Here is a 24,997-nt window from a genome sequence, read left to right as displayed (position 1 = left end):
TATATTTTCTTCTAGAAACAATTACACATTTGGCAATAAATCAAAATCATAAACTTAACAGGGCATGGTAACACTTTTTAGACTACATGAAGGACACAATCATTTTCTAAACTGATCTGGATATTTTGGATTGAAACTTGGCATAAAATAGCTAAATTAAAATGGGGAAATTTAAGTTATCCCTTTTTGTTCATTTCTCCTTAACAACATTCTAAATTTTGAAAACATCTCATTCTTCTCAAGCATAACCATAAGAATCCTAAACCTTCCATAGTACAAGATTGTAAACTGGAAGCCAAACTCATTCTGGCCGTAACTATACAATTAGGCCAATTTTAGAGCCCAAAGGAAAAAAAAAAGTCAATACCTTTTAAATGAGAATGGACTGGTTTCCAGAGTCTATAGACAAGATTCTAAAGGCACTCTATCATTGTAGAACAGGAAATACTAAATTGAGCAGAGACTTAAATTGATACAAGTCTGAGTTTCCCCAGACTTTTTTTCTAAAAAGCCCAGGAGAAGGCCAAATTCCTGTAAGTCCTACATATACATGCAATGTTAGCCATACTTAAAGGGCACTGGAGGCCCTCAGGTCAGAGGAACATTAAGGTGGAACAAGCTGTAGTGCTCTTAGATATTTGGCCCTAAGCATCACACCTCCTGTCCCTTTTTCCTAAGAGGAGTGCTCTAAAGTGGTGAGTCTTTTATCGTGTATATGCATTCACATAAATACTGTCTCTCAGAGCAGCTAGGCTCAATATTTCTGCTTAGGTTTGCTATTCCAAAGCTTTTTCGGAAACAGTATAGTGGTTCTCAACACGTTTTCTTCCAGTGCTACTGAAAAAGCAACAAGGTGCTAAAGGGTAATCAAGTGAACCGTGTGATAATTAGGGATGCAATTTAAGTAATTCAAGTGTATTGTCCCAAATTTAATCAAGATGCTGCTGCTTACAACAACAAAGGACACAAACCGTGGTGGAAGATTCTCCACATTGTATCACATCACCGTCTTAGTGCTATAAGTCTGTGTGATTCATTGCACTAGCCAGTGGCTACTGAGCACTTGAAATGTGGCTAGTGCAAACTGAGATGTGCTCTAAGTGTGAAATCCACACCAGATTGCAAAGAATATGAAAAATAAAGATACAGAACATTTCATGCATATTACTTATTTCTTTTTACTTTTTAATGTGGGTACTAGATAATTTAAAATCACTCACAAGGCTCACATATTGTTCCTGTTGAACAAAACTGCCATAGATTTTCTTTAAAAAGAAAACAAAAATATCAAGGGAGAAAAGCATTTGAAATACACAACACGGTTCTTGACTATATCTATATTACTTAAGACAGGCCCAAAGACCATCCAAGGCCTAAAACTTACTGGCCATTAAAAATAGCTATAAAAATGCAAAGCCACCTGCATTGCACAAACCTTAATATACTCCAGTGAATGGCATTCCTTTTAATGATGATGTCATCAAATCCCCCAAAAACAAATGCCTGGTAAATGTGAAATGAGAATCAAGTAAATAAACTGATAAATAACTCAGTTTTCCAAATCCACCAAGGAATGGTCAAGAGGTCAGAGGTGTTAAAAACCATCAGAATACCTAGTTGACAGCTGAATATAAAATAAGGAGCTTTGACATTCAATATTGACCTGAGATGAAACAGAAGAATAAGGCAGATAGTACAATCTTGCATGCAGAGATTTTTATTGTGCTACTTAAGTCAAAATGCGTGACATTCATTTGAAAGCCTCCACAGAGGGGTACTATACTCTACCCACTATGCATAGGTAAGGACTCTTTCCCTGCTCAGTAAAAGAGGACTGGAGTTGTTTTTTTCTCTTTTTATTTTTAACAGAATTGCCACCGTAAGTGTTCCTAAGACAAAAAACAAAAAACAACAAAAAAAAACATATTTGCCAAAGTCTTTCCAAAGCCACATTCATAAATAGGTCCTCATTCATAGATGTGACCAGGATCACTCCTGGAGTTATTTGCATACCTTGCTTAGGACTTACAGGACGCTCCTGGGAGTCCACTTACCAACACAGCTCCCATGCCCCACAGCGGGCATTGTGGAGGGGGGTATAAAAAGAGTACTTGGCATCAGTGCCAATGGACTCCTATTTCTGGACATTGCTCAGGAGAAGACAATAGGATCTAGAACTCTGCATCTGAAAAGCCTGTTCTAGACAGCAGGGAAGTTCACCTTCATCCAAGGGAGTTCAGAGAGACAGCCCAGTGCAAGCCACTTGAAGTTAGGCAGACTTGCTTCCCCTATTCAAGTCCAGAGGGCTCTCAGCAGGTGATCTGAAAGAAAGAGCTATAGAGTCCTACTGTGGCCACCAGAGGACTTAGCAAGGGCTGGGTGGAGGGCACTGCCCTCTAGAGGAAGCATGCATTATTACCGGCTTAGTGTCTACTCGGTGCCATCGTGTGCCAGATACATATGTATATCTGTGCCATCCCCCCACAAGGGGCAAAAACCACTCAGTTTGAAAGTATACCAAAGATAAAATAGTTTTTAAGAGACTTTTTTTAAACCACAGGGTTTGAGTCACTTTAGCTTTGGCAGGGGTTTGAGACAACTATACAGACTTTACATGGTAATCTGGCCCCAACATTCCTCATTGTGGCTCTCATGATCTTGACTGGGCTTACTCACATGCCTGGGGACTAGCTACCTGAAAGTTTATCTGTGCTGGAAAAGGGTGTTGGACTAGTACACACATTCACACCTACCCCCATATTTTAAGTTGTTTACAAAATGCTTTCGAAAGTATTACCTCACTGACCTAACAATCTGAAAAGTGTTAGCATCTCCATTTACATATGCAGAAACTAAGGCCAAGAGGGTAAGTGGATCAGTTTCCTCTGAGGAGGCTCGGAGTGCCCACTGCCAATCTATCAGATGCCTACTGGAACCTAATGCTTCTGCCAGCCAACCACCACACCGGCTTAACTTACAAGTCATCCTTGCTCATCCCTCAATGCAAATTCTTCCAGCCATAGTCTCTTCAATTTCTCTCTTTATCACTTTCCCAATGTGTGATAAATTGCAAAACATGTCCCAATTCCATACCTCTTCTTATATCCCCACCCTTTGCTATATAATTTTGTGACTTTGAAGCTTAGCTATGTGACTTTCTTGGACTAATTAGATGTTAGCAAAGGCGACTCAAGCAGAAGCTTGAAGAGCACTTAAGCAATTCTGCTTGCTTTCATTCTTGTCTCTGTCTTTACTATGATAAGGCCATACCCAGGCTAGTCCATTGATCCCAGAAGAAAGATGAGATACACATGAAGCAGAGCCAAATTACCCCAGCCAAAGCCAGTATAGATTAGCTGACGGCTAGGTAACCCCCAGACATGTAAGTTCAACCAAGACCATTAGAGCCACCTAGGCCCCCCCCACCCAATCTGACTCCAGAAACATGCAAAATAAAGTTATTATTGAATGCTCTCAAGGATTTATGGTTGCTATGCAGCATTAATGTGGCAAGGGATAACTGGTACTCACTGCAGCACCCCTATGCACCTACCCAAAGTCTTCCCATTGTTACTAAGTTATTTTGTTGAGAAATAAACTCCTCTCTTCTGAATGTGCCTTTCACTTCCCAGCCCTCTCTGGAACACAGATCTCCTCTGAGGGTACTGCGTCTTCTGTGGCCCTTTCTCTTACAGTCATTGCCAGGAGGCATGGTTAACATCTTTCTCATGCCCCAGTGCAACTTCCAGATCACTGCCCTTTCACTCCCGAATAGTCATCCTGCTCTCCTGATGCTCAGACCATCTGGCTATACCATATACCACACTCTATCACTTCCTATTAATGTCAAGTACCAATCTCTTTATATTTTAAAAGATTGACAGCTGGTTGATGGTTATACTTTATCCCATGCCCTATCATCCAGGGTGACTTCTTGCCTTTAGCATCTCAGTCCTGAAGTATTCCCAATGGCAATGATCTTCACCTTCATTCCATGTCTGCCACCTACTCCCATAGCCAGAACATAAAATTTGTCAAAACCTGAAAGTACCTCCAGAATAGTACATTTAAAATCCCACTCTCTGACCATAGCCCTCTCATTTTTCCAGCTCTCACTTCTTTAGTACCACTATATTTATTTTTCAATCATTTATTCAAAGCCTGCCCTGTCCCAGGCACAATGCCAAGCACTGAAGAAATAGCAGTGAACAAGAAACAGTCTTTGCAGTGACAAATTCACGTGATTCTCATCCTCAACAGATTCCTGACATTGTCTGCAATTTTCTCCTTTGGATCTCTTTTCCACTCTCCATAAGATAATGTTTTTCAAAACACTATCTCCTCAAACTACCTACTTGGTCCCACAAAGTTCCCACAGATGACTTATGTCTCATACATCACAAAGAAAATTGAAGCTATCAGAAAGAAAATTGCCTCATACCTCTAAAATTTTCATGTATCCACACTTGCTTCATCCTCCTTCCCAATTCTCAAAATCAAAGATGTGTCCTGTTCAAAACTAATGCTTTCACCTGTGCTCTGGATCTCATCTCCTTGGATCTCTACTCTATTATTTTCCCCTCTCCATTGGGTCATTAATACACAGTAGTTATCTTCAGGTGGGACTAGCTGCTTAAATAGATAAACCCTCAAGTCTCTCCCTTAACATATTCTTTTTGTTCACATAGAATTACACTGTGAGTATTTGGAAGGGAGCCATCCAAAGATGGTCCTCAGTTGTAGCCGACAGATGAGGAAAGAATGGAAGATCACCTGGGGAGGCAAGGCTTGGAGGTGGCATACGTTACTTCTGCTTTCATTATCAACTAGAACCCAGCCATCTGACCACACCTAACTCTGAGGGAGGCTGAGAAAGGTAGTTTAGCTGTGTGCCTAGGAAGAAGATGGAATGGGGTTTGGTGAATCCTACTAGACTTTGCCTCAGTAGTTAAGAAAAGGAGTTTTAAAGTCAGAAAGACCAGGGTTCAAATCTCGGGCCTGCAATTACTCGGTGGGTGGTGGTGAGCTGATCTTAGGATCTAGACAGATTAAGGGAGACAATAATAAGAATCTCCTAAGCTCAACAGGGTGGGAAATGTATCTGCTCCATGCCTTGGTAACTGGCTAGATACATGTTGCTAGTGCTCAGGGGTCTGGAAAAGTATACTGTTTACAGGCAAGGGGGAACCATTTTTCATCTTTATATCTTCCATAAATGAGTAAAAGATATGGAAAATTCCAAGGGTATTTGGTCTCTTCCAGAAAACAAAAAATTAGGACAGACCTCTGCAAACTGCTTTCAAGACTTGATTGTAGAAACTCTCAAACCTTAGTTGTATATTAAAAATCATCTGGGGAGCTTTAAAAAAATCCTGATTCCTGGGCCACATCCCAAACCAACTAAATTAGATTATCTGGGGGTGAAACCCAGGCATGAATATTCCTTAAAACCCAGGTGATACCAATGTACAGCCAAGTTTGAGAACTACCACCTTAGAGGAATGAATATTCAATATTGTATTTTTGCTTTCTAATTCAAGGGAGCAAGATACAGAAAGATTAAATACACTACTTATAATTGGGCAAGACAATTCTGCCTTGATTATTTGTTTCTTCTTGACTTAAATCTTCAGGCTCTAGTTACTATTTCTAGGCAATGTTTCTTAGCTTAGAGAACATTAATAACTGAAACCTATTTCTTCAGTGACCTGTAAGGTTACTGAGCACTACTAACCTTACTTAGAGAAGTCAACATTCATTAGTCAAAAAACAGAGAAGTCTCTCGACTGTTAACATAAATAATTTAACAACCTAAAAATAAATACAATAATTGTCCTTGCATAGTACTTTTCATCGTGAACCTGGTTTTCAGGGTCTCAAGAGATGTGTGTGGTCAGAACCAATCTGGCAGCAATATTTCCTCCAGCTGGTAGGCATAATACAGCATTACAATGTGAAGCTTTAAATAACAACATTTTGATGGCTGGTCGGGGGGGCCGTAGCTTACTAGGTATATAACAGAAATGCTGAAAGTCAAATTATGTCTCATATATTATTTGGTTGTGCCTCTTGCCTGGAGCCAGCCTAGGCTATCCATCTTTATAAATGACTACACTGAATGGATCTGAAACAAATGAAAACAAAACAAAAAAACACTCAAAAGCGCTCAGAGTTGTTTGCCAAGAGAATAAGAATCCATGCATCCCAAGTGTGACCTTGGGTCTGTTTCCTCATCCTTAAAATAAGCACAGTGGATGACAATGTGGGTTGTGTTTCAGTTCTAACACTGAGATACACTTATTTCTCCTCCTTGTGACTCTACCAAAGGCACTGGGGGGTGGGGGGTGGGGTCCATGGAGAAGTATCTAGAGCATAATTTAGGAAATAAAGAAGTGGGGATTTAAGGAAGGGTGCAGCTGTGGGCAAAACTGGTTTATGTTTTGTTTTGAGGGAAGAAAAATCTGTTCAGTTTGGGGACACATTGAGTTTGGGATATCAATATAGAGATGCTATGGAATATGAGTCCAGATTTCAGGAGAAAGTCTGCGAGTTTTCAGGATTGAGCTATTAGGTTGGTGCAAAAGTGAGTGAAGTTCTTGCCATTACTTTAATGGCAAAAAAAACCTCACTCACTTTTGCACCAACCTGATAATGTATAAAGTCATGAGATGGCATGAGGTCACCAAACGAGTATAGAGGAAAGAGCCACAGACTGAGACCTGGAACCCACCCTGCATTAAGGGACTGGGGAGAGAATAAGAACTTGTAAAGGAGGCTGAGAAAGAGCAACCAGTGAGATAGAAGGATAGCCAAGAGAAGGTGGTGCTTTGGAAGCCAGGTGAAGAGAAACTCCCAGAATGCACAGTGAGCTTTCAACTTCTCAGTGATTGAAGTTGAATCCTCTTCATGATTATGGGGAGGAATGGAAGCTGAGTTCCAGGAAGGTCTTTGATCTTACCACATGGCATTAGCTTCAGTGCTTGCCTCATCATTCAAAAAGAAAGCCAAATTTCTCAGAAACCGAAGGGTCTGCTAGTAATGCTCACAAATAGGAGTAAATAAAACTGACAATGATCACACTTCAGGGTTTACAAAGTGCTGCCTCACATGGGCTCTCCTCGGATCTCCACAACTTCCCTACGAGGTGAGAAGGGTTAGCTTCAACTGTACAGATAAAACAACAAACTACAAATCAATCAAGATTTAAGACCTACCATCTAGGTTGTAGAAAAGTCATAGAACTTAGGTCTTCTGACCTCAAATCTTCGGTTCCATCTTCCATACCATATTACTTGTTATGTAAATGAGGAGAAACCCAGCTTCTTATTCTCTTCAGTAGGCAAGGCTATCCCAAAGAGAAATATACACACAACTAATATTTGCATATCATTTTGCAGATCACACTAGTGCTTGATCAACATCAGAAAAAGAGGGGAAAGAACCAAGTCTGGACTAAACAAGTTATAGAAACCAAGATTAAAGACAGGCATGAGAACTAGGACTGCTTTTCTTTGCCTCACCATGGGCTTACTTTACATTCTACTGAAGGTAAACTGCCAACATGGCACTCAATCTCTCCACCTTCTCAAGTAGGACCCAATTCTGATCTAATGCAAGATATTGCATACCAGTCAGAATCCTAACTAAAATTACAGCTTCTTTTCTTTTCTTTAAAGACTGGGTCTCGCTCTGGGGCCCAACCTTGAGTGCAGTGATGCAATCACAGCTCACTGCAGCTCAGAACTCCTGGGCTCAAGCGATGCTCCCAACTCACCCATCCAAGTAGCTGAGATTGCAGGCACATGCCACCATGCCCTGCTACTTTTAAAAAGCTTTTATAGAGATGGGGGTCTTGCTATGTTGCCCAGACTGTCTCAAATTCCTGACTTCAAGCTACCTTTCTGCCTTGGCCTCCCAAGGCATGAGCCACTGCACCTGGCCCAAAGTTACAGCTTCTTATTTAGAGCCAAGGATATTCAGTTATTCTGAGCCTTTCAGTCCCAGTCAAATCAAAGAAAGCATAGATCCTAGAACTAAGCATGAAACATTTCAAGTTATTTTAACGAACTAACTTCAGGACCAATAACCAATATACTGTGGGGTCTGGCCAAGGCGTGGCAACTTGAAATTTTTCTGACTCACTTCAGGGATACAGAAGCAGAGTACTACATTAAATCAGTAGTTTTTGCCTTTATAAATTAGTTTAGATCTTTGTGGATTATTAGCCATAAAAAGCCAAATGGTAGACTGTAAATGCAAAAGTTACTTATATACAGCATACCCTGGATTAAAACTCTACATCTGCATCTGTTTCTGAAGTCAGCCTCACTAGAGAAAGTAATTATAGTACATCAGCAAAACTAAGTGGGACAGGTCACCACAATCACATCGGTTTGGATGCTATGTTTCTGAAATGCAAGTGACAGCAATTATTCCCTCTTTCTGATCAGGAAGCTACTGCATTTTTATTTATTTATTTCTGAAAGATCACAAATGAATGTAATACAAAATTTAAAAGATACAAAGGAATATATGGTAAAAAAAGAATCTGCCTTTCACCCAGAACCCCTAATCTCCAAATTTCCTTCCCTTAAGCAAACCACCATTACCAGTTTGTGTTCAGGGGATAATTTGCAATATTTTGATGAGAATTCCTCTGATCTTCCACCCCTTACATTTTACTAGTTTACTCTTTGTCCTTTTCCCAGATGAGCTTTTGCTGTGTTGTTGGGTTTAGTTATTTTATTCAAAAGTCCCCATCAAAAGCTGTGGTCTACCACTGTTCTCATATAGCTACAAAGGCAGACAACATGTTATTCAGAGGCTCATGTTTAGTTTACTAGGATTATTTTCTAAAAGTTAAAAAGACTACCAATGACAAAATAACCAGGTATACCTGCCCAGGACTTCTCAAACCCCTGTGTCAAGTGAAGGTAAAAGAAACAGGATTGTCTTTAAAAGTAAAAAATAAAATGCTATATGATGGGCTGATCATCCTTAAAAATCAGTAAAGTTGTATATTCTAAGGGTAAATTAAAATGTCTTTCCAAACCTATGGTATCCTTGCTGATATCTAGTCCTTATATCTTAAGCCTTCTCACTCAAGACATGGCTGCTTCTTAGAGTACAAGACTATAATTTTGTTTGGTAATTAATAGCTACAGAGTCTAACACACTTGGTTGCTTATACCTTTCAAGATCCATAGGCTGTCCCAATCTATTCAGAAGGGAAAGCATTGCTAATTCTAACGGGCTTTAAGTACATATTTACTGGGCTTCTACTATGTGCCAGGCATTGTGCTAAATGTTGGGAACAGAGTGAGGAAAAACACATGTCCTGCACTCCGTGAGTCAGGAATTTCAGCGTGCCAAGGGGCAGAGACCAATCAGAAGTCTCCCCACACTCTATATTCCTCACCCAATGTAGTGCCAAGATATTCTTAGATTCCACCTGCCCTATGCCTAGTCCTTTTGCCTGATGGTGGGTTTCTTCTCTGCTCTGACAGATTGTGGGTTTCAGAACTGGGTTTGATCCCTTGAAGGTGGACAGTAGACAACAGAGGAACTGTCCACACCTTGTAGTCAGGTCTCTAGGGGCCAGATCAGGCCACTGCTGGAGTTGAGGAGGGGAGATTCTGATCCCTTTCATACCTTTTCTCCAGAAAAAATTGTAGGTCTGCAGTAACAAGTCCTCTGTTTCATTCGTGACACAGAATGAATTAAGATAAACCTGGCTCCCAGTCTCAAACAGAAAAGGCAAGCAATTTCTAAACCAAGGGCCCTAAGAAAGGGATTTTCAAATGCCACATGTTCAGAGCCTATCTCGCAGGAAATGATTTAAAGACCAAGACAGGGCTTTGCTCAACAGTAAGAGACAAGTTGTTAGGTATGGCCATCCCATCTGCTCCCATGAGGAGGGGAATTCTTTACAGGGTGGTAGTTAGGGTTTATAACATCCACGAAGAAGATTTTCCTGACAGCCTATCATCACTGATGAGTTAGAGTTGCAACTGAAAGGCAAGGAGAACGTCAGTACTGTGTACTTGCAGAAGTCACCCTACCCCATTCACAACTCTCCTACCTGCTTTGTCTCCATGTCCCACCACTTCTTTCCTAAAACATGGCTTCCACACTGCTACACAGGCAGACAAGTACATCCACCCTCGCCATGTCCCTCAGGAACTTCCAAATGGGTCTAAATAACAATAACTACATCACGCTACTTTCTCTAGCACAGGGAATAGATACCATTGTCTTAGGGAAAAGAATGGGAAAATACATTATGTTTAAATTAGGAAAATCTGAGTAGCTTCATTTTTGGTTTGGAGCATACACTTCCTTAGTGATTTTTCTTTATTTAACTTCCAAATGTAAGTTTATAAAACTTCTGTATTTATTACTATCTGCAACCCTAAAATAAGATGACTTGTACAATACAGGAGAGCCTCCAATCATAAAAAATTCATTCTTAAGTTATATACAATTTTACAGTTTTGTCGGAGTATGCTCTGTGTTGGCAACCCATGAACACAAAACCAAGAATGTTAATACTGTAGATGTCACAGAGCTGCTCAGATTTTCAATCCAATTCAGGAATGAAGGGTTATGAATCTAAAATGACAATATGTCCTGCCTGCTAAACAAGCTCCTACCCTTCATACAACTATCAGCCCCCTTAAGGCTTCTGTGATTAAAATAAGCAGCAAAGGATCATTTAGAAACAACGCAAAGCCCTTTCCTGTAGCTCTTGAGAGGGACTCAAGGCTGAGCCATGCCTTAGCTAATAAACACTGATAACCTACGCCATTTCAGGTACCATTTGGAGTCTAAACAAGGTGAGGGCATGAACAATATCACCTACAAAGAACACTTGCTGTGCTCTTTTAGGAAGCACCAAGTACTCAAAGCAGAGAGAATGCAACAAAGGCAGCATCCCAAATTCCATAGTAGGGCAGACTCCGATGTTATGGGGGCCCTGGTGTGAGTGGGGCCCAAACAGCTGGCATGGCTGCTGCCTCCCAGTCAAGCAGGAGGCCTGAGATATCCCAGGCACAGCAGTGGCCACCACCTGCACACTCTTATCACTTAGGCTCTTGATGCTAGCAAAAATAGTACATTTCTTGGCTGTCTGAGATTTTTCAGTGCATAGTAACTTGACATTTCCAGCAAAATTGGCAGGTCCTGAGATATAATCTCAGGACAAAGACAAGATAGGGATGAAATCCTTAGCAAGGCACAGGTGCCAAAGTGCAATGTCTTCAAAGACACAGTTTCACCGCCAAGAAGAAAAGCCACCCAGTTTCCACTATAACACAACTACTTTATTCCACAGTCTGTGCCACCCAGATGCCTCCCCACCTACCACCATCCACAGAGAGACCAACTCCCAATCCCATACAGCCAGGATCTGTGCCCATTGTCCAATGAAGCCCCTAGATCTAACACAGCATCTCACAGAGAATCAAATGAAGGAAAATGTCTGCCCTGTAAACTGCTGAACTCACTGAGCAAAGGAATTAACATGAAGACTCTCCTAGCTAGTATGAAATGGTACCACTCTCAAGGTAGCTCAGTGACTAGAGGTATAGTCTGAGAAGCCAGACAGTTTGAGTAAAAGATTTGTGGGGAAATGAACCCTCCTTACTCTCCCACTCTCTCTCATACACAAAAGTTCCCACTGGAAAGCAAATCAGAGGGGGAATTATGCCTCATGCACCCTGACTTGACAGTAACTTCCAAATACATGCTATCAAGAACACCCACCCAACCATCTGTCCGTCTGTGATTCCTTTGCTTATTCACACAGAGAAAAAGCCCAATAAAAAGGAAGTCAGCTGGCTGACAGTCTGGGGGCTTTCTGAACTTCCCCATCCTCCGGAAATGCACAAGCCAGGTCTGCTGTTCTATCCAGAGAGGAACAGCATTTGATGGAGATGAATAGTGGCTGACAGTTAAAGATCAGTAAGAAAGTAAATGTATAATGGACTGTGAACTTAACGAGTTCTGACTTCCCTAACATGTTTATTGAAGTCTCTGTAGTCCTGATTAGTTAGAATTCATGCTTCCTGTTCTCCTAGTCTGTACCACCCTACGGTCCTTCCCAGTGATGGCCTGATTCTCTCCATCTTCCTTCCTCCACCTTCCTGAGGTTCGCTGCACCAACAACTTCCAAGGTTCATTCTTCCTCCATTACAAACACCTTCCTTAATCCACCCAAAATATTTTTAAATCATCGTATCGCTTAAGTCTCCATCATTTTGTCCTTCTCTCCGACGTGAACAAACAAATAGTAAAAATGTAAGATGAGGCTGTTTTTCCAAGTAGTCAATCTTTCCCTGTCCCTTCCAATCCCCACAACAAAGAAAACTATCACCCATCTGATCAAATGGATGGGTAAGCCTCACAAGATGAGGGCTGATTTCCCTAAATCAGAAGAGAGGCTCGCAGAGCAGAAGGAGTATTCTAAATAAAGAGAACAGCATACAAATAATGAACCAGTGTTGCTGAAAGTATGGCATGAAGTCTTCCTGCTTGACCAATGCTTTGGGAGCCTGTTCAAAATGATTTCTGAGTACAACATGAGACTACCGAACCAGTCTCTCCAGCGTGCATAAAATGCAAAACTGTATTGTCTATAGAGCACATCCCTCTAGGTTAGCAGGTTCTAAGCTCTCACTGAGTTTGAGCTATTTTGCAACTTCATAAGTTGTAGGCAACTGGAAGATATTAAAAACTCTATCATTGTCTGGTTTTGCCTGACTTCCCTCCCCCTTTAGGGGACAAAATCAGTTTTGCTTCCATTTGCAATTCTATTCCTTTACTCGATATAAATTTGTGCTTTTTGACTTTTTCCCTTTGAACTGCTTATAACTTCTGCCAGGTTCCCTCATGTGGGTAAAATGAAATCTTTAAAACATGTTCATCCTTATCTGTATGAAAGTAATGATTTTGCCTTTTCTGAATATTATCTTTTAACAGAGGTAGGCCCAGGAATCTCTACTTGAAAAAGATGATTCTTCAGCATGAGAAAGTGGGAAAACCAGCACTCTCGGGCCGAATGCAACCAGCCAGGCTCTTTGTAGATAAAGTTTTCTTGGAACACAGCCACGGACACTGTAGCTGCTTTTGAGCCGCAGTGGAGTAGTTGTGACAGAGACCCTGTGCCCTGCAAAACCTAAAATACTATCTGGTCCTTTAAAGAAAAATTCTGCCAACCCCTGCTTTAGTGGAATAGCTTTCAAAGTCAATATTTATCAAGGAAATCCTTTAGAGTCACTGCAAGGTGATTGTGGACAGGCTGCCCATGCCATGGAAAGCTCAGTGGAAATACTGACACTGAGTATGGTACCAGCACTCAAAGGTGAGAGGAGGTTCATAGGGGCTCAGGGAAATTGCATAGAGTGGCTCTGAGGGAAAATACATTTTGTGTAGCAAGAGTAGCCCACCTCAGTAAGCTATGGAAAGTGCTTCATACATTCATTCAGCAAGCACTTATGGAGAATCTACCACCACCTATAGCAGGCAACGGGTACTCCATAGATCAAGCTTGTCCAACCCACCTTATTTTGTTGTTGTTCTGTTTTGTTTTTAGGCTTTTGGCAGCATGAAGCCATGGTTTTTAAGTTTCTGTCTTTAGTAATAAGCGGAAAAGAGGGATGAGGAAGGGGCTTTGCTGGCCAACCAAAACAGAAACTAAGAATCCATGACCATATTCTTGCCCTTGGACACCCCTGCCATAGATGAATGAGGCAGGAACTCTGCCCCGCAGATGACCACGATTCAGAACATCATTATCAGCCACCCCTGTGTAGTGCTTAAGGTATAGCCGTTGAGAGAGAGGCTCTGGAGCCAGTCTTTGTGGGTTTAAAGCCCAGCTCCACCACTTACTAGCTGTATAACCCTGGGCAGACTCTCTGTGCCTCAGCTTTCTCATCTGTAAAGTGGAGATATTAATATAGTACCTACCTTAGAGAGTTGTTGTGAGGCTTCGATGAGTTAACACACATAAAACTCTCAGAACAGAAGCTAACAAGTACTAAGTGCTGTCAGTTAGGGCTATGACTATGATCAGAACCTGCAATTACACACCAGTTGCCGCAGTAGGCCTCTGATGTACATTCTCTCTAAACCTTACAATAGCTACTCAAGCTGCAAATTATCCCCATTTAATGATGCAGAAACAGGCCCAGAGAAGTCAAATGACTTTTCCAAGAATGCAAGGTAGAGACAGGATTGAAACCTAGATCTGACTCTGAAGTCCGGTTTTCTTTCCAGTCATTCTCCCTTGTGCGAGGTTGTCTAGAGTGATGGTGACCCCAAAATCACAGGTCTGCCTTCACGAGGTCTTCTACATTTCTCATGGGATTCGAAATCTGGCTTTGGAATAGCAGATTTTTCTACAATGAGACACCTAAATATTTCTCTTTAGGCAAGAATGGAAGAGATGATATCCCCATGATGAAAAAGTGTTAAAAATAAAATATTTTAATACTTTAAGCATTTTATTTCTCTCAAATAAAATACTCATGGGATATGTTACCCATCATTTTCTTCTCTAGGTAAAAGGTCTAGTTAAATTTGAAAACCAATATAGTAATGCAGTTTACAGAGTGTCCTTGTAATGTTCTTAAAAAAAAAAAAAAAAAAAAAAAACCTGGAGAGGACATTAAAAGACCCCGAATGTGCATTTTAAAGCAGCTGAAATTGGTCCAGTGCTCTTTCAATCCCTTTAAATGAAAAGGGTTCTCTCTAAAGAAACTAAAAATAATTTGGCTTGAGACACTGTATGAAAATGGAACCCCGGCTCATTTCAAGGTTTCATAGGCAGAGGCAGGTTGATATTACTTTGCATTGGGAAAAAAAAGTTTATTTTCAGCTATATGTCAGTATTTTATATTACATTCTTATAGGAAAAGGGCTAGCTATAGTTATGGAAAAGAATATAAACAGAGTCTTGTACTTAACTAAGCAGCCATGCTTAGAAAGCTCACTGAAGCTGAAACCTGTTATAAGAATGATAACACCCCTCAACACTCGAGGGGAAAAAGGATTTCACTGTTTAGCAATATTTCTAATACTCTAATATTCAAATCCACCTAGTCCATACTTAAGGCTATAGGCAGCTCTTTAGTGCTGAAAACAAACAGTTTTTGATACATAATTTGGTCTGAACAATTTGGTTTGACAAAGGTTTACAAAAAAAAAAAAAAAGAATAAATCTGTAAAGCCTCTACAGCTCCCATTTATGGCTGTATTCATTTTGCAAATCAGTGACTTCATACTGTTGCAAAAAAAGCAAAACTCTCAATAGGGAAATGTGATGCTGGTGCTCATGACACTGAATGGGTAATGAGTTACCTAGCCTTGTGGCCATATAGAAAATAAGTCCTTCATTACTGCACAATATCACCCATAAGACACACATTCTACTGGGTGGGCCAGAAAACCCTGCAAGCTTTGTTCTCCAGATAGACAGCACAACAGTGCCCATGAATGACCTTCAGCCACACACCAAGCTAGCAGGGAGGCGAGAGTCCCGGCAGCTGGGGAAAGCAGGTGCTTCTCACGCTTTGTGGGTGCCCCATTCACTTTGTAAAAGCCCAATCAAGGTTACACAACTCAAAACATGTCAGAATAGTTTTCTCTTCAAAGTCCAGTTAACTCATAGAGATCTTAATAGGATTCACAGGCATTATTTCAACTCGGCCCCTGGTGTACGGGAAGAACTGAACTTGGTAAAAACCTTCACAGGGTTTCAAAACCCAAATCTTGGACTGCATTCAGATCCCAGCGCTGCCACTTTTTAGCAGTGACCTTGGATGCACTGCTTAATCTGAGTTTCAATTTGTCTTTTGTAAACTAAGGATAATATCCATTCCTACTTGCATCTCTACACGTGAAAAGAAATCAACAACAGTACCTGGCCCAAAGGTGTTCCATAAATGGTCAGAAGCCTTGGGCTTTGAATAGTCAAAAATGTACTGGATTCAATAATGTAAAAAAGAAACAACAGTTCTACCCTTCAGGTTCAGTCGAATGGAAATACATACATCTAATTTCACTCTCTTGAAACCCCATAAAAACCACGTAAAGGAAATGTTTTTTAAAAGACAAACTCAGGAAAACAGGAGATGGGACAATAGGAACAACATTTTGGAAGCTCCAAAGCAGACAGATGAGTGGTAACCAACTCAGCAGGCAAAGGAAAAAGATGAAAAAAACAAACAAACAAACAAACAAAAAGCAAAAATAAAACAAAAAAAATCTCAGGCAGTGAGCAAAGCTGAAAATGGGCACAGGGCTCCTCTGAAACTGGGGGACAAGGGGGTCTCAAACATGCAGAGGCTGGAAAGGAAGGCATCTGAGAAGCTGTTATGTCTAGCTCCCCTTTCCATTCCACAGAGGGACTGCACTTTCCCCAGCCAGGAAAATATCCAGAGGATTATTTCCTAAAGAGGGTAAAACATAGGGTACCTATCCTGGGAGGCATAGTCAGGTCATGAGCATTCTAATGAAAATAGGGTCATTAAGTGACCAAATACACACTGAACCCTGAACGCAGAGACTGCCCTCAAGTCCTCTTTCCCCAAGAAGCTCCCAGAGTAAGCACTAGACCTACCCTTCCCGCAGGAGACTTGAAGGCTTCTCTAGGGCATCTAATAACGCAAGGTGAAAGACCTAAAGATATATTGTCATAGGTATTTCACGACAAATGCCCAACCCAGATCACTCTATAGTGAAAAAAAATTCAACAAGCTCCACCAACCTGCTTAGCTTCACAGCAGCTTTCTAGTTCCCAAGAAACCAAGGATTATCAGACATCTGAGAAAAGCCTCTACCAAGGAAGACAGATCAAAATAAGCAAGCAAAGGAGCACTGGGAACAGAGACTATACACCTAGGAGAAAAATTAAGCAAATATATATCAATGATATCCTTGGAGACATAAGATACTACATCCATAAAACAAGAAAATGATTTTTTAACCCAGGAAACTAAAGAACCGAAACAAACACTTTTGGAATTGAAAATTATTATGAGAAATCAAAAATAAGAGAAGTGTTAGAAGATATTACTCCAAAATTAGAGCAAATACGAAGAGATGAAAAATAGGAGAAAACAGAAAATCAGATAACTGTTATGGAGATTCCAGCTCCTGAGTGTTAGTTGCAGAATGAAAAGAAAAATGGAGAATAAATGTTTCAAAAATAATTTCCCAAAACTGAAGAATTGAGGTGTCAGAATGAAATGGCACATAGTATGTCATAGAATGCCCAGCATAGTGGATGAAAACAAACCCATGTCATGGCCCATTAGTGTGACATTTCAGATCCTTGGGGACAAAAAGACTTTATAAACTTGCAGAGAGAAAAAGAAATCAGGTCCTAAGTATCCTGTCAGGAATCAGAATGGCTTCATACTTCTCTACAGCAATAGTAGAAATAGAAGACAACAGATCAATGTATTAATTTTCCTTCAGAGCTTTGAATTCTACTCCCAAACTCCCATCACGTATGATAGTAGAATAGACATTTTCAGGTATGCAAGGCCTCGAAAAACTTACCTCCCTTGTACCCTTTCTCACAAAGTTACTGGAAGTGCTCCACTAAAACCAGCAAGCAAAACAGAAGATATAAAAAGAAAAGAAGCTCTAACTCAGGAGAGAGGCCAAGGGAAGCTCCGGATGACAGCTGTGTACTAAAAGAAGACAACCAGTCCAGATTGGTGCAATGTGACTCAAGAGAGGGGCACACTGAGAACTTTCATCACAAGACGCCTGCTGTCGTTAAACCTGAAAACAATGATGGGGTGAGCTGGATGAGGCTTCTTCTGTTTTGCTTTTCCTGGCATGGGCTGAGGAGATTCCTGTTCTTCTCCACTGCCTGAACCAGCAAAGGACTCTCATTTCACTCCAAGGCAGCCTTCTGAGAACTGGAGGCAGGCATCAAAGAGCTGAAGAGTAGGAAACGCAGAGCAGCCTGTGCCCCCACCACATTCCTGCTGGGCGCTCAGTACCAGTTCCACACTAAGTGTTGTCAAATGTCCTGCCTATCAGGAGCCCCATTTTTCCTCAGATTCACTCATGGCCTTACCCACCAACTTCCCCACAATAAGCTCTGAAAGCAGAAGCCAGATTTCTCCCAGAGACCTGGTGGGCTTTCATCAAACAAAACCGATGTCTCTCTTTCCTTGCACAGCTAGGTTTGTGCTTGCTGCTTGGTTTTCAAAACCATACAATATATTGTTTAGGGATACATACATAACTCTGGATGCTAAAAAGATAAGGAAGAAAATGAGTGACAAGTCAGGGTAGTGGTTATCTCTGGAGGTTATGCAACTGGGAAAGGGAACAGAGAAAAGGTATTTAAGGAGCTGCTATTTTCCCATTTCTTAAACTGGGGGTGTGGGCCCATTAGTATTTTAAAATAATTCTTTATATTGTACCTATATCTACTAAACATTCTTTTGTATTTACAATACATTTTGCAATTTATAAGATGACTTGGGTCACAGATTATGTTACAAAGAGTACAAGAATCTATACCATTTGTCTCTGTTGTTCCCCATAACAGCAGTGGACAGAGTCTGTTCCAACCATCACGATCCTTTAATATGGCCCAAGACAGCAGTCACAGAAAAGCAATTCTAGAAGACACTTTATGGCAGGAACAAACAGAAACAAGACCCTCTGTAATTAGCTTTCATATACAGCCATGAGAAATGCCCTAATGCTCCTCAACTAGTGGGGATTCCTGCAAGCTGACAGGCTTCTGAGAGAAACTGAAGTGTCTAGCCAAAAGAGATTGTTCTCACCATTTCCCCAACGTGACTTAGTCTTGTTTGAACAAACTGCCAATTCCAAAATAAATACCCCAGACAACAGGTTCACTTTCCCAGCATGATTCAGATGAAGCAGCAGAAATGTTTATTGTTAACTACTGACCCATGTTTGGTCGATTTCCTTAAACACTATGTATGCTACGCGCATACCACCATGACTAAAAGTCACTTTTCTTGAAAGGCATCTTGCTATTCGATTTCACTAAGCTGCTCCAACAGAAAAACTCTTTCCAAATTCTCATGTGCTGAATATTTTCCTTCCGTGTCTAGTCAAAGAAAGAAAGAAATCATTCTACAGCATTCACAGAGGACTGAAGATGCTGCAGCCCAAGTCTCATGCTGTTTAGCCATCTGGCTGAGATGCGGCCTGCCTTCCCTACCCATCGATTTTCTCTTACCTCTTTTGGAATTCAACTCAAAATTCAGATGCAGACAATCGAAAGCAACTGGGCACTGATTTGAGTATGAGCATTATATTCCACTCACCTGACTAATAAAGTGAAACAGCTGGCTACATTACATTAACACCAGTGGATTTATACCTTGACTTTTCTAAAATATCACTGGAAACAGCATCTTCAGAAAGAATAATTTTTCTCAGACTTAAATTGCCTCCACTTGAAGAAGATTGCTCCATTGTGAATAGGCTCACCTCTGAGTAGAGTCAGTGAAGTGTATCAAGACACGGCCACAGTACTTTTTCCTCAGATGTTTCTGATAAAGTATTTGCCGTCAATAATGACTCTTCTCCCAGATTAGAGCTTCTCAACCGTGGCTGCACACTGGAATCACCTGGGGAGCTTTAAAAACTACTGGTGCTTGGGTCTCACCTTCCAAGAATGATCTACTAGGTCAGGGATGTGGTCTGGGTTGAGTTTGGAAAGCTCCCCAGGTGATTCTAATGCTCAGTCAAAGGTAAGAACTATAGTCTATTAGAGAATAATAGTGACCAGTTTCCTCCTGTCGAAAATATAAGCTAACATTTCCTAAAAACCATCACTGCTTTAACAGTGTGTATGTTTATATATGCCATGCAGCATAGCTAAGTAATTAAGAGCACAGAATCTTGAGTTAGGCTACCTGGGTTTGACTGCTGGCTTTGCCACTCACTGGCTGAGTGATCTTGGACAACTTATATAACTGCTCTGTGCCTCAGTTTCCTTATCTGTGAAATGGGCTAATATGAGTACCCATAGATCACAAAATGGTGAGTATTTAATTAGTTGATGTTTATAGAATGCTTAAAACAATGGATATGACACAGAACATGCCTTAGTAATGTTGGATAAACTGTCAAGCCAGTTTCTGTCAAGAACCCCAAATAATACAGAATCAGATACAACTTTCTTTGGAATGCCAATCGTACATTTTTAGTACAAAAATCTATCAGATATTTTGTACTACCTCTTATTTCTATAATGGAACTTTATCCAGCTCTGGCCAAAGGGGCATTTTTGAGGTCCAAGAGGGAAATTTAACATAACCTAGCGACATTTCTTTATTGCTGGGTCCAACCCTCTCTCCATCATTTCAGACATCCATGTCATTGTTAATAACCTGGTGTGAAATCTGAGCACTGTATTTGCAGGAATTGGCAAGAACGGCTTTAGAATTCCAAGTTTTTTTATTTTCAAATGAGTATGTAACTGTCTCACCTAGAAGATAAAGGAATATTTTTTTTAAAGAGTTCTCTGTAGCCTTGTAGGAGATAGAGGTCCTTGGATTTCTCTTACTTTAATTATATACATATATATATACACACACACACACACACACACATATGTATACACATATACATATGTATATGTATATATGCTGCATGCCAAGCACCATGCACAGAAATTTATTGATTCAAAAAATACTTAAAACAGGAGATCAAAACTGAATGCAGTCCTGAAATGTGAGAACAGACACTTGGCTGCACAAGCTTTTCAACTACACAGATAAATATAAAATAGTATTTGAGGAAAAATAGTTTCATACACGTAGCTCCTAAACACAGAGGAAGCCTGATGGTAAACATTTCAGAGTCTCTCTGTCTTCCACTAATAATAGAACTGATTTATTATCAAGGCAGTGCAAAAATGCTGCAGGAAGGTTGTGTGAGGAGAGACAGCTCCAAATAATATTCCCCAACACCACTTCAAATACATTCAGCTTGCTGATGCTTTCATTCAAAAACCAACACTTAAATTCTCTAATGCCACAAAATTGCTTCTTAAAAATAATGAAAGCTCATTTTGAAACATGCAGATTACTCATCAGACACTGCTGAGAGAGTGTGTAAACAGGCTCATTTCTACAGGGCAATTTGGTACTGCATATTAAAAGCATTTACAGTGTTTATCCTCTAACACAGAGATTTATCCTTAGGAAGTAATGGACACTCATGTGAAAAATGCACGTGCAAGAAAGGTCAATAGCAAAAAAGAGCACTGATTACCTGCAGGGTGGTATATTCATACAATGGGGTCCTGTAGCATAGCAAAATATTGAGTGAAACGGGAAAATATCTGCGATAATGTTATCAGGAAAAGGTGGTTAAGTTATTTGGATAGCAGGACTCCATTTTTGTGGAAAATAAGGATATTAATCACTGAAAAAAATGTATGGAATGATGCACAGCAAAATGTTAAAGGAAGTTATCTTTGATTAATGGGATTGTGGGAAATTTTCTTTCAGGCAGTAATTTTTAATTATTCAATTATGTATGGCTGGCACAATAAAATGAATAAAATAGCCACAATTTTAAAAATAAAATGTAATAAAGATATACTAAATAATACTATGTATATAAAATAAAGAAGGGGAACAGACCACTTTTCAACTTTCCCATATTTCTCAAGAGTTGTCTAAAATAAGTTCAGTAATGGCACCAAGGAAAGTTACCACATAGTTCTTATCCACTAAAAAACGGCCAGAAAACAAAGGCAGTGGAACTGAACATTTTACAACCAAATACTGTCTTCTGAAGTGAGGGCTACCCATATTGGATTGGAGTCAGCAGTCAAGTGTTTTAAAACCTTAGGTTCTCAAGACCCTAACTTTGGTATATGATAACAGTTCAGTTACCTCACCTTTTTTCTTTAAAAAAAAAATATATATATATTTTTTGGCGGGGGGGCTTTCTGGTAAAAACCGGAAAGCCTGCTAGACAAATTCTAAAAGAGCTGTAACATTACTTTTTTTATCTTTAAACGGCATCTCAAGAACTCTTCTGGAAGTGTGAATTGCCCAAAGGAAACAGATGTTTAAAGGAACTGAAAGCTTAAGTGTCCCCAATTTACTTCGACTTATTTCTTACAACACTGCCACCGCCCTCCCCTTTGCTTTATTTCTCCAGTTCTCCCATATTTCCTAAAGCCTGGGGTCCTTCCCTACCAGGGACCAGGCTAAGTCAGGAAAGATTCAAGGGAATCTAGGGTTTGGGGGTGCCCGGGAAACAGAAAGATAGCTTTGAAGCCATTCAATACTCATTTGGTAATCTTAATTCTAACTCAGAATTGGTTCTCTTTCCCACCTTTTTTTTCTTTTTTTTTCCTCAAGGCTGAAACTAGACCCGACACCAGTCTTTCTGCAGACACTAAACGTAGCCATGTTTTGGTTTTTGCAGGATCAGGAAGAAGGTGAGTCCTAAAAATGGTTGGGCAGTTCAATCGTCAGTGCTCACCTTTGGTCTCACACAGATGCCTCAGATGTCAGAATATGAAATCACAGAATTGTAGAAAATTAGAGTTGAAAGTGGCTTTCTAAATATTATAGATGAATGCTACGAAAAGTGTGCTCACTGGTCTAGCAGGAGCAGTACTGCTTGGGTGCTTGTTAGAATTGTAGATTCTCCAGTCCCACCACAAGTCCACTCAATCAGCAGCTCTGGGTGTGGGGTCCGGGTACCTGCATGTTTACTAGCTCTCCAGGTGCTTGAGGCTCACCTAAGTGAAAACTACTATTATAGAGTAAGAAGCTGAAGCACAGTGAGAGTATCATTTGTCTTCACGAAACGAGAGAGAGGAAAAAAAAGCAGTGAGACATCTAAATAAAGCTACACTATTTTTCTGTTTCAAGATCTGCAATGCTGTACCCGCAGGTCTCTGGATTATCTTTCATTTCTAGTTGTCTTTTCGTTTTTACATCACTACCCTTGGAGAAACTGGCAACCATTACAGAGCAGCCCAATGCAGTCTCTGGAGCATGAAGGAGCGTTTAATTCAAACTCTTTTTACAAATCACTAGATTAATGAAATTCATCATACATGCGAGTTCTGGGGTGTTGACTGCATGCAAATCATATCTAACAAGCTAAGCGCAGACTTCTAAAGTAGTTCCCAGAAAATCAGAGCAGCAAATGCTAGAATAGGAACTTGACTATATATTAATGTAAAAGAAGAACTGGAGTCCCTTATCTTATTTTCTCAGGCTGTCCTTCTCCATATCCACACCAAGACTCAGAGAGGAGCTCTGAAATGTAGGGAGTTCTAGCTCACAAAATAATTTACGTTTCCAAAAGATCATTTCTAAATCCTTTGTTTGAAAGCTGGACACATTTCCTCACTAAACAATGTTATAAGTGGTCTTAAATGTCCAATCAAAATAGATTTACAATAAAATTGGCATTATAAAAAATTTAATCATTTAAAAATACTTCCCCTGGAAAAAAAGTTCAAGCTCCAATTTGGGTGTAACTTCACAAAGGGGGCCCCATTAGGTATGGGGATCACAGCAGTAGCTTCTGGTGATGCAGAAATGTTGGGGGTGGATGTCTGGTGTTGCATTCATCACTTCCAGGTTGTAAATCACCAATATTATGGACTTAGGATTCAGGATCCCAAGACGAAAAGATCACACTTACTACATCAGCTACTATCCTAGAAAACTCTGACCTAATACCTTCAAGAAGGCTGTAGCTGTGGCTCATCTGGGTACCAAGACCAAAGTCAACTGATGCCTTGTCTTTATTATCTTTTACATTTTCCAACTCTTTCACCCCCCAAGTTGGGCTAGGTCCTGCCTCTTTGTAATTCTAGTCTCCACTTAATGTTACATAAAATATATCAATGTCTTAAGAATTTAATATTTTTCAAAGGAATTAGTCTAATTTCTAATCCCTTTTAAAATATTAAATTTGTAAGACATTATTTTTATGTAACATTAAAGAAACCCTACATCCCTTAACTGTTGCTCCCAAATTACCCCATATCCTCCAGTCCTAGGCAAATACTAATTTACTTTCTGGCTCTACAGATTTGCTTATTCTGGATCATTTTATACAAATGGAATCATATAATATGTGATCTTTTGTGACTGGCTCATCCATGATATAGCATGAATCAGTACTTCATCCCTTTTAACTTCCAAATAATATTCCATTGTATGGATATATCACATTTTATTTATCCATTTATCAGTTGATGGACATTTGGGTTGTTTCCACTTTTGAGCTATTATGAATAATGTGCCCAAATGCCCATTTATACACAAGTGTTTGTAAGGAAATATGTTTTCAACTCTATTGGGTATATACTTAGGACTGAAATTACTGGATCACATGGTAACTCTATGTTTAACCACTTAAGGAAATGTCAGACTGTTTCCCAAAGTGTCTGCAGCATTTTACATTCCCACCAGCGATGTATTAGGGTTCCAACTTTTCTACATCCTTGCCAACACTTCTTTTTTATTATAGACATTCTAGTGAGCATTAAGTGGTATTTCACTGTAGTTTTGATTTGCATTTTCCTAATGGTTAATATCATGCATTTTTCATGTGTTTATTGACCTTTTGTATACTTGCTTTAGAGAAATGTCTATTTAGATTCTTTGCCCATTTTTAAATTATTTGCCTTTTTAATATTGACTTGTAAGAATTCTTCACGTATTGTTGATACAAGCCCCTTTTCAGATATATGATTTGCAAAAGTTTTTCCCATTCTATGGGTTGTAACATCCACATTTTTGCTTATCACACAGAATGTGTCTGTCTGAATAGTTCAGTAGTACAGAATATCCACTTATTCCCGAATACTCAGCTCAAGTGGTTGCAGTCACATACTAGCTGGCTTTCTCACTGCTTAGTTCCACCTAAGGACCTTGTCATTACTCTTCCCTCAGCCTGGAACACTTCTGGAGCACATGGCCTGTGCTCTCACTGCACTGAAGCC

The 24,997-nt window shown here is 40.0% G+C and overlaps 1 protein-coding gene and 1 non-coding gene across 2 annotated transcripts in view; both read right to left on the bottom strand.

Moving 5' to 3' along the window:
• TSPAN7 (tetraspanin 7) overlaps positions 1–24,997 on the bottom strand; it is a 122,540-nt gene that overhangs the window by 56,349 nt on the left and 41,194 nt on the right. The gene's annotated exons all lie outside the window — the stretch shown is intronic.
• LOC129476559 (U7 small nuclear RNA) lies at positions 21,959–22,020 on the bottom strand. Its single transcript, XR_008654990.1, has one exon. It is a non-coding gene; the product is annotated as a U7 small nuclear RNA (small nuclear RNA).

Source organism: Symphalangus syndactylus, chromosome X (assembly GCF_028878055.3).
Source record: "Symphalangus syndactylus isolate Jambi chromosome X, NHGRI_mSymSyn1-v2.1_pri, whole genome shotgun sequence".
Lineage (NCBI taxonomy): Eukaryota > Metazoa > Chordata > Mammalia > Primates > Hylobatidae > Symphalangus > Symphalangus syndactylus.
The sequence above is the reverse complement of the archived record's forward strand: the minus strand, read 5'-3'. Positions and strand labels throughout refer to the sequence as shown.